Raw genomic sequence first — 15,671 nt, forward strand, 5'->3', positions numbered from 1 at the left:
ATTTCTCTGACGAAAAATCCCCGGCCAGAACGGGAATCGAACCCGAACACCCAGCATGATAATGTGAGACGCTAACCACTCGGCCACGGGTGCACTTAACTACTACCACGACTACCGATCAGAATTCTCAAGATAACAGCGAGACATTAGATTTCCAGCCTTGGCGTTCGTTCATCACAGAAAAATATTAAAGTCGTCCAAAATCGGTTTTCGTGGCGTAAAAGTTTTATGCTGTGCTAATAATGTGAGATTATCATGAGACATACAGTGAGATTTGCACACTCCGCAAAAAAAAAGCGAAGTCGAAATTTTAACTTCGTGAAAAGTTCACACATAAAGATGGAATGCATACTATTTTAAAGCATAAACTTTCAAGTTTTGGAGAATACTTCGCGAACACATATTTTATTTTGGTTTGTGTAGATGTAGTGGAAAATAGTATTGAGGAGAAAACCAATTCATTTTTCTCATTTTTCAAACATTTTTGCACTATTTTTTCCAACTGAGTTAACAAAAAACCCAATTAATTTCATCAACCAGCTTTCATATGATCTCTAGAAAGTTCCAGTTGTACCTTTCAATTCAGAGATATTTTTCGATCAATGAAAATTTTCCCCTTCGCCTTCGATGAATTGAATTGTTCAATAAACGATGATTGCACCGCAAATCGAAAAAATCTCCAATAAATTCTGTATAAGGGTAATTTATTGCAGCGGCGCAGTGTAGGGGTGGCGGAGGGGCGGCCCGCCCCGAGCTTCATCCTCAGAGGGGTGACACCCGCGACCATGATAAGTATATTATGAAACAATTCAAACCATTCATTCAATATTTAAATAATGAAATGTAGAAAATTATTTAAGTTTTCATTGAAAAATATCAAACAATTAAAAAAAAATATTTTGATTCAATTTTTTCAAATTCTGAATAAAATATACATGAATAGCCCATACAATTTCCAACAAATTACGGAACGATAGGCACTTTTAACAGTTAAAAAAAAGTTATCCCAACAACATTTTTTCCATGTTTTCTTTGAAAAAAAAAATTAGTATATTCGACAAAATTATAGATCTTATTAAAAATTAACTTTTGTCGAAGACGACAAATTTCTATCTTGTAAGTTATGGTCAAGAGACTTGAATTCCAGCTATTCGGGTGTTCGAGAATTGCGTTCGAGTAGCTTCGAACAATTGACAATTGACAAATCTTCAAATAGCGTAATTCAAGAATTTCTCGCACAATTATATTATGTAGCTCTCTTATATAATTCTGTATATAATGCTTCGACCATATGCGTAGAAGGATTTTTTTATCTAATATCATCCTCCATCATCACCTGGCACCCTTTACATATATATTGGGTTGGGGAAAAAATTAGTGGGTTATATCTATGATATAACCGCAAGGTTCACGTGGAACTACCTTAGCTGAGCAATCATTCGTTTGTATTGATTAAATTCTTGATTGAATGAAACAGTTTCCAAATTCAATTGAGTTCAATATATTTGCTCTGTGAGTGAAAACTTTTTACGTTTGGTATGATGACTAGAACAAAATATATGTACGGAAGAATTATCAAACGTTTGATGAACCAGCCTAAGGCTGAAAATCTTTCCAATAAAGACAAAAAAAAATTATCAAACGATTATTTTATTTTACATTTCCCTCTGAAGTTTACATCCCAAAAGTGTACATACTTCTCGAATCTCGAATTTGCTTGAAACTGGGAAGTTCATTCGCTTCTAGTGGCTGCACGATTTTTCCAGGTTCCTAAGTTTAGAAGATCATGTTAGGACAGACATATTCCACTCTGCACAAAGGCAAGCGAGTGCGACAAAAGTACTCGCAGTTTGCATTTATTTGCAGAGCCGATTTCCCCAGAAACCACGGTTTTGAAGTCTGTGTTAGGGAAACACATTTCAATCGGAACAAAAATACCCCCGATTTGTATGAATTCGCAATGCCGATTTCCCCACGCTTCATGGATTTGAAGTCTGTGTTAGGGAAACACATTCCAGTCGGAACAAAAATACCCCCGACTTGCATGAATTTGAAATACCGATTTCTCCAGGCACCTTGGTTTAGAAATCTCTATTAGGGAACACATTTCGGTGGGAACAAAAGCTCCCCCTACTTTCGTGTGTTCTTTTTCTTCTTCTTGGCTTTAAGAGGGTTTAAACTTTTCAGTTCACTCGCCTCTAGGCTCTTTCGTGTGCTTGCAATGCCGATTTCGCTGCTTGGTTTTGAAGTCTGTGTTAGGGAACATTTTTCGATGAGAACAAAAGTCCCCCTACTTTCATGTATTTGCAATGCCGATTTCCCCAAGGCTGCTTGGTTTTGATGGCTGTGTTAGGGAAACCGTAAATCGGGCCAATCAAAACGATGCAGTTAGGGCGTTTAGATAACGCCTAATATTTTACAGTTATTCAATTGTTTATCTAATGAAAAACTACATTTTGTTAGTTGCGATAGATACGTAGAAATATTCCCTATCAAGTGATGCAAACATCTCTCCTATCCAGTACGAAATGTTCGAGCTATAAGCATTCGAAATCTTTCATTTTTTCCTGCATGTTCTGTGTTTAGGTTTTCATTTTACCCTCCATATATTCCGGTTAGACGTAGTCCCACGTCAAAAGAAATGTCGTATATTGTCAATATATGGCACCACTTAAACATATCTTGTGTTGTACTTATCGCATCGTCATACTATACGGCTATTTAAAGACGACAATCTGTGCAGCAAGTGTTGTTTTGACAGTGTTGTGATTGTCCTTTTCAGTCTCAAGTTATAGCGCGTCAAAGATGGAGTCCACCAAGCAAGAAATTCGCCATATTTAACGTTTTTACTACCTGCGAGGTAAAACTGCAACGAAGGCGGCCGAAAAAAATTCGTGTAGTTTATGGACCCGATACTGTAACGATTCGCACAGCACAGCGTTGGTTTGATCGATTTCATTCTGGTGTAGTGGCTGTCGAAGATACACCCCGTACTGGTAGGCCAATCGTCGTGGAAACCGATAGAATCGTTGAAATCATCCAATTAGACCGGCATGTGAGCACTCGCTCGATTGGCCAGGAACTGGGTATAGACCATAAAACCGTTTGGAACCATTTGCAGAAGATTGGATTCCAAAAAAAAGCTGGATTTATGGGTGCCACACGAGTTGGCACAAAAAAATCTTTTAGACCGAATCAACGCCTGCGATGCACTGCTGAAACGGAACGAACTCGACCCATTTTTGAAGAAGATGGTGACTGGTGATGAAAAGTGGATCACGTACGACAACCTAAAGCGAAAAAAGTCATGGTCGAAGCGCGGTGAGCCGGTCCAAACCATCGCCAAGCCCGGATTGACGGGCAGGAAGGTTTTGCTGTGTGTTTAGTGGGATTGGAAGGGAATCATCCACTTTGAGCTGCTCAACTATGGCCAGACCCTCAACTCGGTTCTCTACTGTGAGCAGCTTGACCGTTTGAAGCAGGCGATTGACCAGAAGCGGTCAGAAATGATCAATAGGAATTGTGTTGTTTTCCACCAGGACAACGCTCGGCCTCACACATCTTTGATGACCCGCCAGAAGCTACGGGAGCTCGGATGGGATGTCCTATTGCACCCACCGTATAGTCCAGACCTGGCTTCAAGTGATAATCATCTCTTCCGGACCATGCAAAACGCTCTTGGTGATACTAAGTTGGCCCCAAAAGAGGCTTGCGAAAACTGTTCGTCTGAGTTTTTTGCAAATAAGGAGGGGGGTTTTATAAGGGGGATAATGAAGTTGCCTTCTAAATGGCAACAAGTTTGCGAACAAAACGGCGCATATTTGTCTTAAATTGGATAATTTTAAGTATGTTAAATAAAGCGTCAAATTTAAATCAAAAATAAGACATTTCTTTTTCCCCAACCCTATATTTTTTTTTTGTTTTTGCATGTAAGATATGTGTTTTCTGAGTTTAAAAGGAGAAAAAAAATTCTTCTTTCATATTCAAAAAACAAGAATAAACAAGTACACAAAACAATATTTTTATTCAATCACAGAACTCGTTCACATATACAGTGGTGGAAATAAAAAAGACACAAGAGGGTTGTGTCCGGGAAACAACGGCATGGTTGACGTAGGATTACGCTAGGCTATCTGATTCAAACTGCTGTTGGAGATGTTTGAAAAACTATATTGATAAACCGATTGATAATAATTTTGAGGTCCTGAAAACCACTCCACCAGAGTAATAGTGGAGCGATGGTGGTTAGTCGTTGCATGATAAGGCTGACCAAACGTACCGTTTTCAACGAGACGTTACCGTTTTTCGACTATTTTGGACTGTCCCCTCATTTCATCAGTTTGTACCGTTGAGAGTAAAGAAAAATATTTGTAATAATGCCCTGTTGCACTACGATTTATTTGCCTAATTTTGCTTCTCACTAGAGATCAATTAGAGACCTTTCGAACATTTATTCGCGATTCATTTTAATCATCCTACTTGTCATTAAAGTTGTTGTTAATTTTTATGATTTTATTACAATTCCTTAACATAAAATGGAAGAAGTATCTTTTAATAGTGAGTTGCAAAGTGTTTTTAAAAAATTTATAATTTTTACTTTCTGATTGTTTATTCCACCCAATGCGAATTTTAATTGGACTAACAACACCTAATACTATATGTAGAGCATATGGGAAATCACTTTTTTTTAAATATTTTTTCACTTTTCCAATTTTTCTCGCCATATAAACTTTGCTTGGGTGGAAATGAATACAACAAAACAGACAGCTTAAACCAAACAACCCAAACTCCCGAGCGGGAACACACCTTGATTTTTGTTTATGAAAATTGAAATAAATCGGTTCATATATCAAGTCATATAAACACAACTGCTACCATATACAATTTTACAATTATACTTGTGCTAAATTTTTCACAATACACGATCACACACGATGATATTTCACGAAGCAACCAACATTAAAGTTCCAAATTTAAATTTTATTTGCTAGAATTAATCGTATCACTCACCGTACTTGCATTACAAAAATGCCCTCAACATGTATATATTTGCAATGCCGATTTCCCCCAGGCAACTTGGTTTTGATGTCTCTGTTAGGGAGTACATTCCGGTAGGAACGAAAGTTCCCCCTACTTTCATGTATTTGCAATGCCGATTTCCGCCAGGTTTAGATGTCTCTGTTAGGGAACACATTTCGGTGGGAGCAAGAGCTCCCTTCCACTTTCATGTATTTGCAATGTCGATTTCCCCCAGGCAGCTTGGTTTTGATGCCTCTGTTAGGGAACACATTCCGGTGGGAGCAAAAGCTCCCCCTACTTTTATGCATTTACAATGCCGATTTCCGCCAGGTAGCTTGGTTTTGATGTCTCTGTTAGGGATCCGCCGCACGTGTCGTCAATTTCGACCAATCAAAAGTGGGTATTTCCGTTAGAATAGGGGTTGAGATTTGTCAAATGTTCGATAGTTAGTTTCATGACAAATATTATTCTCTTCAATATAAATAATTGTTATGAAGTGCCGAAATCGATTGACGCAAAAATTTCATCAATCCATCATGAAATAACTGAGCAATAAGCGTTTGAAATTGGACAATTTTCACGATGTACTCGATTTTTGATTTTCAATTTGTACCCCAATATGTTCCCGAAAGACGTAATCCTACGTCAAAAAATTGTAAGGGTTGTATCTGTAGGGTCCGATCCCTCGGTGAGTCACACCTGAATACACTAACATTACTACCAAGTGCGAAAAAAGAAACACGATGATCGGACAGATAGTAAGTGAGTGTGAAACGGTGCGGTCGTGCTACTGTATCGCGGTGTGAAGTAATTAGTAGTGAATCGTCAAATATAAACTGTGTTAAACGAACGAACGAACTAAACGAAGTGCAATTATTATTTGTCCGAAACAGGGGATCCCAACAACCTGGCGACGAGGATAAAAAAGGTATGGGTTTCAATCTTTCATTTTATTTAATAGTGATATTTTAATACGAAGAAAGATGGCACACCGGCTGCGAAAATAAGATGGCGGATACAACTCTATAGGAACGAGAGTTTGCCTTTGTTTTCATTTGTAATAATTGCTAACCGAGAGGAGAGAAAAAAGCGATCGAATGGAGACTAGTTTGCATGTGTTGGAATTTTTTTTTGTTTTTGTTACATCGGAATCGTCGAAAGGTTTATTTTCTTTATACACCCGTCTATTTTAGTTTGTGTTCACTGGAGAGGATGTGGCTAACCAAAACCCTCCCTCTACCTCTGGTTATTTTTGTTGGTGCTGCTCAAGTATTATTATACGGGTTGAAGAGAGAAACCAGCATGCTCAGCTGGTTCTCACATGAATGTAATTTTGCGAGAAAGGTGGTTGATGTTTCGACATTGACCTTGACTTTGACTCTATTGAAAATACAGTAATCATGTATTGGGTGTGAGGATTGTAATCTCTAACTTGGGCGATTAAAGAAAAAATTGTAACAAAGAGAAATAAAAAAGCAATGTTTTATTCTATAATGAATTTTAAGCATTTATATTATGTGAGTAAATAAATTGATTGTTTATTTATATGGAATTTATTTTGCTCATGATGCAAATGGTTGAATACGATGGTTTATACCGTATTTCGTAGCAGTTAGGAGAAGGTAAACCGATACCATTAGGTAATAAAATAATTTATTACTACACTTACATGATACGTAATACAAAGAAGATTGTATATGTGTTGAATGATGAAATGCGGTATCTTGAGGTTGAACGCATAACCGATAACTGGGATAGTAAGAGGAGTTGCACAATTGCAGAATTTTTTCGATTGTGCGATTAGAAAATACCAACAGGATATAAAAGGAAAGGATGTTGGAACTTTTTACCAGCAGCGTAGAAGACTTGGATATGTACCAGCAGCGTACAGATAAAATAAGAGGATTGTCCAGAGTGGTTAAAAATGTACCAGTAGCGTACAAAATTTTGTAGTTTTTATTGTACCAGCAGCGTACAAAATAAATGGAATGTTTCACCAGTTGTATAGGAAAGTAGTTTATGAGAAGTACCAGTAGCGTACAAGAGTAATTTGAAAACGTACCAGTAGCGTACAAGAGAATTGTATGTAGAAATGTACCAGTAGCGTACAACAGTAATCTGAAAAGTACTAGTAACGTACAGGAGAAGTTGCATATAGCAAAGTACCAGTAGCGTACAAGAGAAATTCTAAAAAGTACCAGTAGCGTACAAAAGTTGTTGCTAACGAGATGTACCAGTAGCGTACAAGAATAAATGGAAAGAATACCAGTAGCGTACAGGAGCTTTCAAGAGATGTTCAGGTCGCGTACGAATAATTTGTAGAGCTTCATTATGGGATTAATCATTATAAAAAGTATGGATATAAATTTTGTATTGCCGAAAAAAAAAAATTATATAATTAAAGAGTATTTATGAATTAAGATAATTTCAATGTGGTTGTGGGTATCTTTATTTTGCAGATGGAAGAGGCACGTCAAATACCATGTTTCCGTTGCGAGTCTATGGAAAAACAAAAACTATCCCAAGAATGGGAGAATTGGAGAGGCTCTTTGGAATGTTATTTCGAAGCCTATGGAATAAGGGATCAGAAAATGATGAAAGCTAAACTGTTACACCTTGGTGGGGTTGAATTGCAGTGAATATTTCGAAGTTGGCCTGGTCATGATAAGGTGCCATTGGTAGCTGTAGATCCTCGAGTTTACGACATGGCAATCGATCTTCTGAATGGCTTCTTTCAAGCAGGCCGCCAATACGTCATAGAAAGACGGAAGCTTCGCCAGATCAAGCAACAGGAAGGGGAAAAGTTCTCCCATTTCCTTCTAAGACTTCGACCGCAAACTAGAAACTGTGGGTTTGAACAACATTCCAGCGAAGTCAGTGAGATTCTGAAGGAAATATACCTAACAGACGTTGTTGTAGAAAACTGCCGGTCGGATGATTTGAGAAGAAGCATTTTGAAAAAGGATCGTTCTTTAAGCGAGATAGAGGAGATTGCTGCGAGTATCGAAGACACCGAGTTGCAAATGTTGAACTTGAAAAAACCGGCACCTGCTCTTGAAGAACATGCTGCTTATGAAGTCAGTAACGTAAGAAACTTGAAACGATCTCCTCCACCAACTATTCGACCTACGGTTTATGGAAGAGGGGATAAGAGAATATCCCCAAGAAGATCAGAAGAGCGATCTGATTTTTACAATCTCGCTGATAAGAACAAGCCTTCTTGTTTCGCGTGTGGTGAACATGGCCATTTTGCGAAATCTTTCAATTGTCCAGCACGAGGTCGGACATGTCGCCGATGTCGACAGCTAGGGCATTTTGAAAAAACATGTCGCAAACGGAAGATTGACATGAAGGTGATTTCCAATCCCAAAAGAGTTTATAATATGGAAAGGGTTGATCCTGTTACGCCAACGAGGGAAAACAATCAGAAGGAGGAAAAAGTGTTTTATGCATTCTATGGTGGAAATATGACAAATGTTCTTCCAGGAATGATTGGTGGTGTATCTGTGAAACTTCTAGTTGACTCCGGTGCAGATGCAAATTTGATTAAACCAGAAACATGGGAAATGATGAAAAGAAATCTAGTTCGGGTCAAGAATTCTATAAAAGGTTCCTCTAAAGTCTTGAAAGGTTATGATAGTAACAAGCCACTTACCATTGTTGGTTCATTTGAAGCTGAGATAATAGTGGGAAAGGCGAAAACGGATGCGGAAGTTTTCGTTGTACAAGGTGGACAGCGTGACATCCTGGGCAATGATACATCTAAACAGCTTGGCGTCCTTAAGGTTGGTTTCCAATTCGTTTTACTCGGTCTGAGTTTAATTTATATTGATCATGGAGATCCTAATTTGAAATTTCATATCTTTAGGTGGGCCTACATGTAAATGAGATTGACACGAAAAAAAAAACCATTTAGCAAGATCAGTGGGGTGCAAGCTGAGATCCATACGAAGCAACATGTGAAACCGGTTTTTCAACCATTACGTCGTGTACCAATTCCCATGGAGGAAGCAGTGAACAAGAAGTTGGAGGAACTCTTGGACCGTGACATAATCGAAGTTAAGCAAGGGCCAACTACATGGGTATCACCACTTGTAGTAGTTGGAAAGGCATCAGGTGAGCCACGAATCTGTTTGGATCTGAGACGAGTAAACGAGGCGATTGTACGTGAGCGTTTCCCTATGCCTGTCGTGGAGGAATACTTGGCACGACTTTGTCATGGGAAAGTGTGGAGCAAGTTAGACATAAAAGAAGCGTTTCATCAAGTCGAACTTGCTGAAGAGTCGAGAGATATTACTACATTTATAACCAATCGGGGTCTGTTCCGCTTTAAAAGGCTCCCCTTCGGGTTGGTGAGCGCTCCCGAGATTTTTCAGAGAATCATGGAAGAGATATTGGCGGGCTGTGACGGTACATATTGGTATCTTGACAATATCATAATCAAGGGGGAAACACAAGATATTCACGATAAAAACCTGAGAAAGGTTTTGGATAGACTTAAAATCAGAGGGGTTGAACTAAATTGGGATAAATGTGTCTTTGGTGTAACAGAGCTAGAGTTCTTGGGTCACCACATATCAGTTGGAGTAATCATGCCATCGCAAGCAAAGGTTTCTGCAGTTTTATCGTTTCGTCCACCAACGTCGGAATCAGAAATTAGGATCTTCCTGGGACTGGCAAGTTATTTGACTAAATTTATTCCGAATTTGGCTACGGTTGCGCAACCTTTACGAGAATTGACTAAAAAAGGGTCGAAATTCAGCTGGGGAGTGGCTCAAAATAACTCATTCGAAATGATTAAACAAACATTGGCGACACCCTCAATGTTAGGATTTTTTAATCCTTCAGACAGAACAGCTGTAGTGGCTGATGCGAGTCCTACAGGATTAGGAGCTGCATTGATTCAAACTGATTCGCAAGAACAATCTCGAATTATTTCATACGCTTCTAAGTCATTGACTGACACGGAGCGTAGGTATTGCCAAACTGAAAAAGAAGCATTAGCTCTTGTTTGGAGTGTGGAAAGATTCCGAATGTACTTATACGGCAGACAATTTGACTTAATGACCGATTGCAAGGCACTGGAATTTTTGTTCACACCTCGATCCAAACCTTGTGCGCGCATAGAACGATGGGTGCTGCGTTTGCAATCTTTTGATTATCAGATCGTACATATTCCAGAAGACCGAAACATTGCCGATGCACTTTCAAGGTTATCAACGACAAGTGCTGTACCATTCGATCTTAAGGAAGAGGTTTTTATCCGGGAAGTGGTGGAGCATGCTGCTACTGCCTCTGCACTCAAATGGGAAGAAATTGAGGAAGCGAGCAAACATGATGATGAGTTAAGTGAAGTGGTGCGGATGATTCAAGAAGATGATCACCGAAACTTACCGTTGGCATTCAAAGTACTGGCAAACGAACTTTGTGTGGTGAATGGGGTTCTGATGAGAGTGGATCGCATAATCATACCTACCAGGAAAATCCGCAACAAGCTGCCCCAAGTCCCACTTTCAAAGGTTGAGGATGGTGAAATTCGAGATAGAGACGATAACATGATAACGAAAGAAAAGGGGAAGGTTTACGCCGACAGCAAGAGAAAAGCCCGTGATAGTGGTATTGATGTTGGTGATAGCGTGTTGGTCAAGAGAACAAAAAGAGATAATAAACTGGACACAACATTCGCTCCTGAAGAGTATGCCGTAGTCAAGAAACATGGTAGCGATACAACAGTTAGATCACAGCTGACTGGCAAAGAGCTTCGAAGAAATGTTGCTCACTTGAAGAAGCTAGAACAACCAGAGAACAAGGACAACGATATCCAGCAATGTAGCAAAAGAATGAGGGTAGAACCGGCGCGTCACAAAGATTACATTCCACATTAATTTTGTAAAGTTAAGGGGGGGTTGTAGGGTCCGATCCCTCGGTGAGTCACACCTGAATACACTAACATTACTACCAAGTGCGAAAAAAGAAACACGATGATCGGACAGATAGTAAGTGAGTGTGAAACGGTGCGGTCGTGCTACTGTATCGCGGTGTGAAGTAATTAGTAGTGAATCGTCAAATATAAACTGTGTTAAACGAACGAACGAACTAAACGAAGTGCAATTATTATTTGTCCGAAACAGGGGATCCCAACAGTATCTAGGACACCACCACATATTTTCGACGTAGAACTAGGCAATTACATTATGCAATCCAATTGTTTACCACTTCGAATATTATTTTAGAATGCATCGAAATTTTTGTAATATATTATGTCCTTCATTACAAATAAATTTGATGAACGTCCTTTTACGTTTGATATAATGGGCCTAGGACTACCAAAATACGTGAACGGAAGAATTGTCAAACGATCATTGTATTTTACATTTTTCTCTGAAATTATTGCACATCTCATGTTTACGTAGTTCTCGAACCGCGAAAGTTCATTCACCTCTAGTATCTGAAATGACGATTTTCCCAGGCTTCTCAGTTTAAAACTACGTTTTAGGGAAACATATTCCGGTCTGCACAACGACAAGCGAGTACAAAAGTACTCAACAACAAAAATACCCCCGACTATTTGCAAAGTGAATTCCCCCAGGCGCATTAATGTAGAAGTCCGTGTTAGGGAAACACGGTTCAGTGGGAACAAAAACACCCCCGACTTGCAAGTATATTTGCAGAGCGGATTTCCACAGGTACATCGATTTTGAAGTCTGTGTTGGGGAAACCGTAAATCGGGCCAATCAAAACTTGGCAGTTAGGGCGTTTAGATAACGCTTGACATTTACAGTTATTCAATTGTATGAACAATGAAAAAAATGAAAAATAATATTTTATCAATTGTGATAGACGCGTAGAAATATTTCCTATATCAATATTTCCGATCTGTTAAGAAATTTTCGAGTTATAAGCATTCGAAATACGGGTAGGATTAGCACACAAATCGACAGAACAAATGTATGGGAAAAAAGGAATTTCTTCCAATTTTTCATGAATTGAAACCGTTTACAGATTAGCGAGTTGTAATGTATAGCATATCAAACAAATCTAAGAGAATTTCCAATTCGATTGGTATGCAAATCATGAGAATTCGTTCACAGTGAAAATAGTTATTAACGTGAACGTTATTTCCTGAAAGACGTAGTTCTACTTCAAAAGGCGACTGCTCACAGGGTCACCCATGTGCCGAAGATTGTGTTACCCTGTGGAATACATGCAGGTGGTACGCATGCATTCTACTGACTAGTTTAGGTCAAGGCGCCTCTGTATATACCAGGTGAAACAATAATATGAAATGCACTTTCAGCCATATTGGAATTGCTGTCGGTATTGTTTACAAACAGCTGCCGGCGGCTCTCTACAAACTGCCACGACGCTTATTCGAACGATGCCTACTATGTTCGGCTTTCGCGAATTTATGTGAAAAAGAAGAGATGATTTTGTAGAATTTCATTCTCATTCAGTTCATCCACTACTCTCGCATGTGAAAATGCAAAAATGGCGTATCGTAGCAATAACAAAACAACCCCCGCTCCACAAACCGTAATCCCCTTCTTATTGGAGTGATGATGTTGCTTGACCTGTTATACATTTATACAAGCGCCTTGGTTTAAGCAACAACCGATTCGTTATTGTTTTTGTGTTAGTGTTATAATGGTAATGCGTCATTTTCAGCTGGAAATAATTATTAAGGGCAGAAAAGATATTTCAACGAGAAAAGTCGTTACTGCACGAAATCTGAAGAATGTTATATTTTTATTGACGCTTACCAGTTACCATTTCACGTGAGTTAATATTTGCTTTCGTATGTTTTTTGCTGATGCCTCGTGGAAAGTGATTGACTGTAGAAAAAATTGCGGAAATAATAACTTATCGCAAAGTGCACCTCAGCAGCAGGCAAATCTATTAAAAAATCAATCGCTCACTAGCTGTTATTGGCAACTTTGTGAAACTCGATGATATGATTATGGCAATCATGGAGTCGCGGCGGCCGTAAAGCTGTCATCTCAAAACGGGATCGCAGAGAAATTCATAGAAGAGCAACTGGACACAATATGAATTCTTATGAAATAATAGTCAAACTACAGCTTCCCGTAACTGCAAAACGTGTAGGTCAGATTTTGCAGGAGAGTGGGTTTGCTGTTTGGAGGAAAACCAAAACCTCGTTTGACCGAACATTATATAATGATTAGACAAGGATTTGCTCGAAAACATATCTCGTTTGGTACAAAATGGCAATCCGCAGTTATTTGCGACGAGAAGAATTTAAATTTGGGTGGTCCAGATGGATTTCAACATTATTGCCATGATTTGCTTAACCGTACTCAGATCAGAATGAATCGGAATTTCGGTGGAGGAACGGCTATGGTTTAGAGCGCATTTTGCTATAACAGTAACCTACCAATTGTTTTTCTTTCGTACAAGATGAACTCAAAAAAATTATACAGACGTGTTCGAAGAAGTTCTAATTGATCCTACATAAGAGCCAGTTGATGAAAATTTTATTTTTCAGCAAGACAAAGGGCCTGATTCTCGAATACACTTCACGGTGGAAACGAAATAAACGGCACGCCATTGAACTACGTTTTACGAGTTAGTGAATTGTCGAAGATAATAATGAGTTTTCAGGCAGAATGTGCACTTTTCAAATAAAAAATCATTAATGAAAATTAACGATTTTAAAATTAATTTGTTTGATATAAATCGTATAAAACTGGTATTCAATGTGAGTGGAAAACTTTGTTTCCTTCATGCGATAGAATAATCTCATACAAAAAATTTATCTGAAGATGATTTGATATTATAATGATTAGTTTAATGGGAAACTGATCTCGTATCCAGATGTCGACACCGTACCATTGTCATCGCGGATACGTTTCATTCCATTTCCACCGTGAAGTGTATTCGAGAATCAGGCCCAAAGTTTCAATCCACGCATCCACACACTAAGAAATGTTTATCCGATCACAATACCGTTATTTTGGATTGGCCGGCCGAATCTTAATCCGGTTGAGAACCTCTGAGGAATTCTGTTCCCAAACGTTTATCGTAAGGGACGTCAAATTCAGAATGTCTCACAACTGAAACAAACCATAAAGAAGGAATGGGCAAAAATCGAAGAAGGAGTCCTAAGAAATATTGTTAATTCAATGCAAAATCGATTGATTGAAGGCTTAAAAAAAATGGGACAATACAAAATATTGATGTTTTAAAATAAAACTCTATGAGGTGTATATTTATTACAACAAAAAAAAACAGGAAGTGGGTTATATCTATGGTATAACCGCAAGGGTGACGTAGGACTATCGTTGATTTTGTTTGAAGTTGAATCTTAATCCATCCTGAATGAATGAATAAATAAATATTTGGGTGACTTCAAAAACGAGAGTGTTACTTTGAAGACTCAAGGTTTCATGCATCCAATATTGGATACAAAAAACCTTGTTCTGAAGAATAATCTTCAGAAGCTTTCCTGTTAACTGCACTTGATTGACAAATCACAAAACCAAATGTATGTGGTCGCAGTATTATATGGATAGAAAACATTAAAATAAACTCGCTTGAATGTAATTTTCAATTCCAAGGGGAACTGGCAGATTATTTTTCAGCAACGATCATTTCTTTCCAGGTTTCCTCTCGATAACCAGCAAACGAAAAGAGTTGCGCGCGTGTATGTGTGTGTGTGTGGCGGCTGCTTCTATGTCTTTCCGAGGAACCGTATTTCGATGCTGATACTCTCTTGGTCACCTTCTCTTCTCCTTCTGATCGATCAGCTTTTCTGCGCTCCCTCACAGTTAAAACAAACTGATTGCATTTCAGGTCAGGTCAAGCCAGGTAATGAATACCTCGATCCCTCGCCGTTCAGCTCGTTCAGTAACGATGTTGTCTTGTCGATGTCCTCAGGCGTCGTGCACTAATTACGTAACGCAAAAATCCGGATTTTGAACCTCCCCCCCCTTTCGTAACGCAATTTCCTATCTCTAATAAACAGAAAGTAACGCAACATCTAACCCCTCCCCCCTTATCGCGTTACGTAATTTGTGCACGACGCCTCACGAAAAATGAATGGGTTTCACCACCAGAATATCATTTCAGTATGCTTTTCGTGCGTGATTGAATCGAGAGAAGGTGTGGTTTACGATGGCAATTTGGAAGGCAAACTAGAGGAGAATGAACTCTCTGAGTATGAAAATTTCGGCGACTGAGCAATAATCGATTGAAAATTATATAATTTTCGCGATACGAAACATTTTCCGTTTTTCATGTTATGCATCCATTATTGGATACGAAAATATCCTACTGATGGGAAAGAATAATCTTCAGAAGCTTTCCAGCTAATTACACTTGATTGAAAAATTACGAAATCGAATGTATTTGGTCGCTGTGTTCGCCATATAATTAGAAAACATTAAAATAAACTCTTTCGCATGGATGTATTCTTCAATTCCCAGGGAACTGGCAGATTATTTTTCAGCAACGATTAGATCTTTCCGGAATTTTCTCGATGCTGTATGGCATCCAAACGAAAATTCTCGTTTCAGTTTGGCCTGCAAAAAACTTTTCTGAACTCTAATCCATCAAATTTAGAGCCCTGAAAAGGGCCGTTGATTATATGCTAAGCTAATATAGCACCCTCTCCTTGGATTCGACGGGCCAGCTGA

The 15,671-nt window shown here is 38.7% G+C and overlaps 1 protein-coding gene across 6 annotated transcripts in view; it reads right to left on the reverse strand.

Annotated features, from left to right (window-relative positions):
- LOC129775866 (uncharacterized) overlaps positions 1-15,671 on the reverse strand; it is a 407,327-nt gene that overhangs the window by 292,553 nt on the left and 99,103 nt on the right. The window lies entirely within an intron of this gene.

This window comes from Toxorhynchites rutilus, chromosome 3 (assembly GCF_029784135.1).
Source record: "Toxorhynchites rutilus septentrionalis strain SRP chromosome 3, ASM2978413v1, whole genome shotgun sequence".
In the NCBI taxonomy this organism is placed as follows: Eukaryota; Metazoa; Arthropoda; class Insecta; order Diptera; family Culicidae; genus Toxorhynchites; species Toxorhynchites rutilus.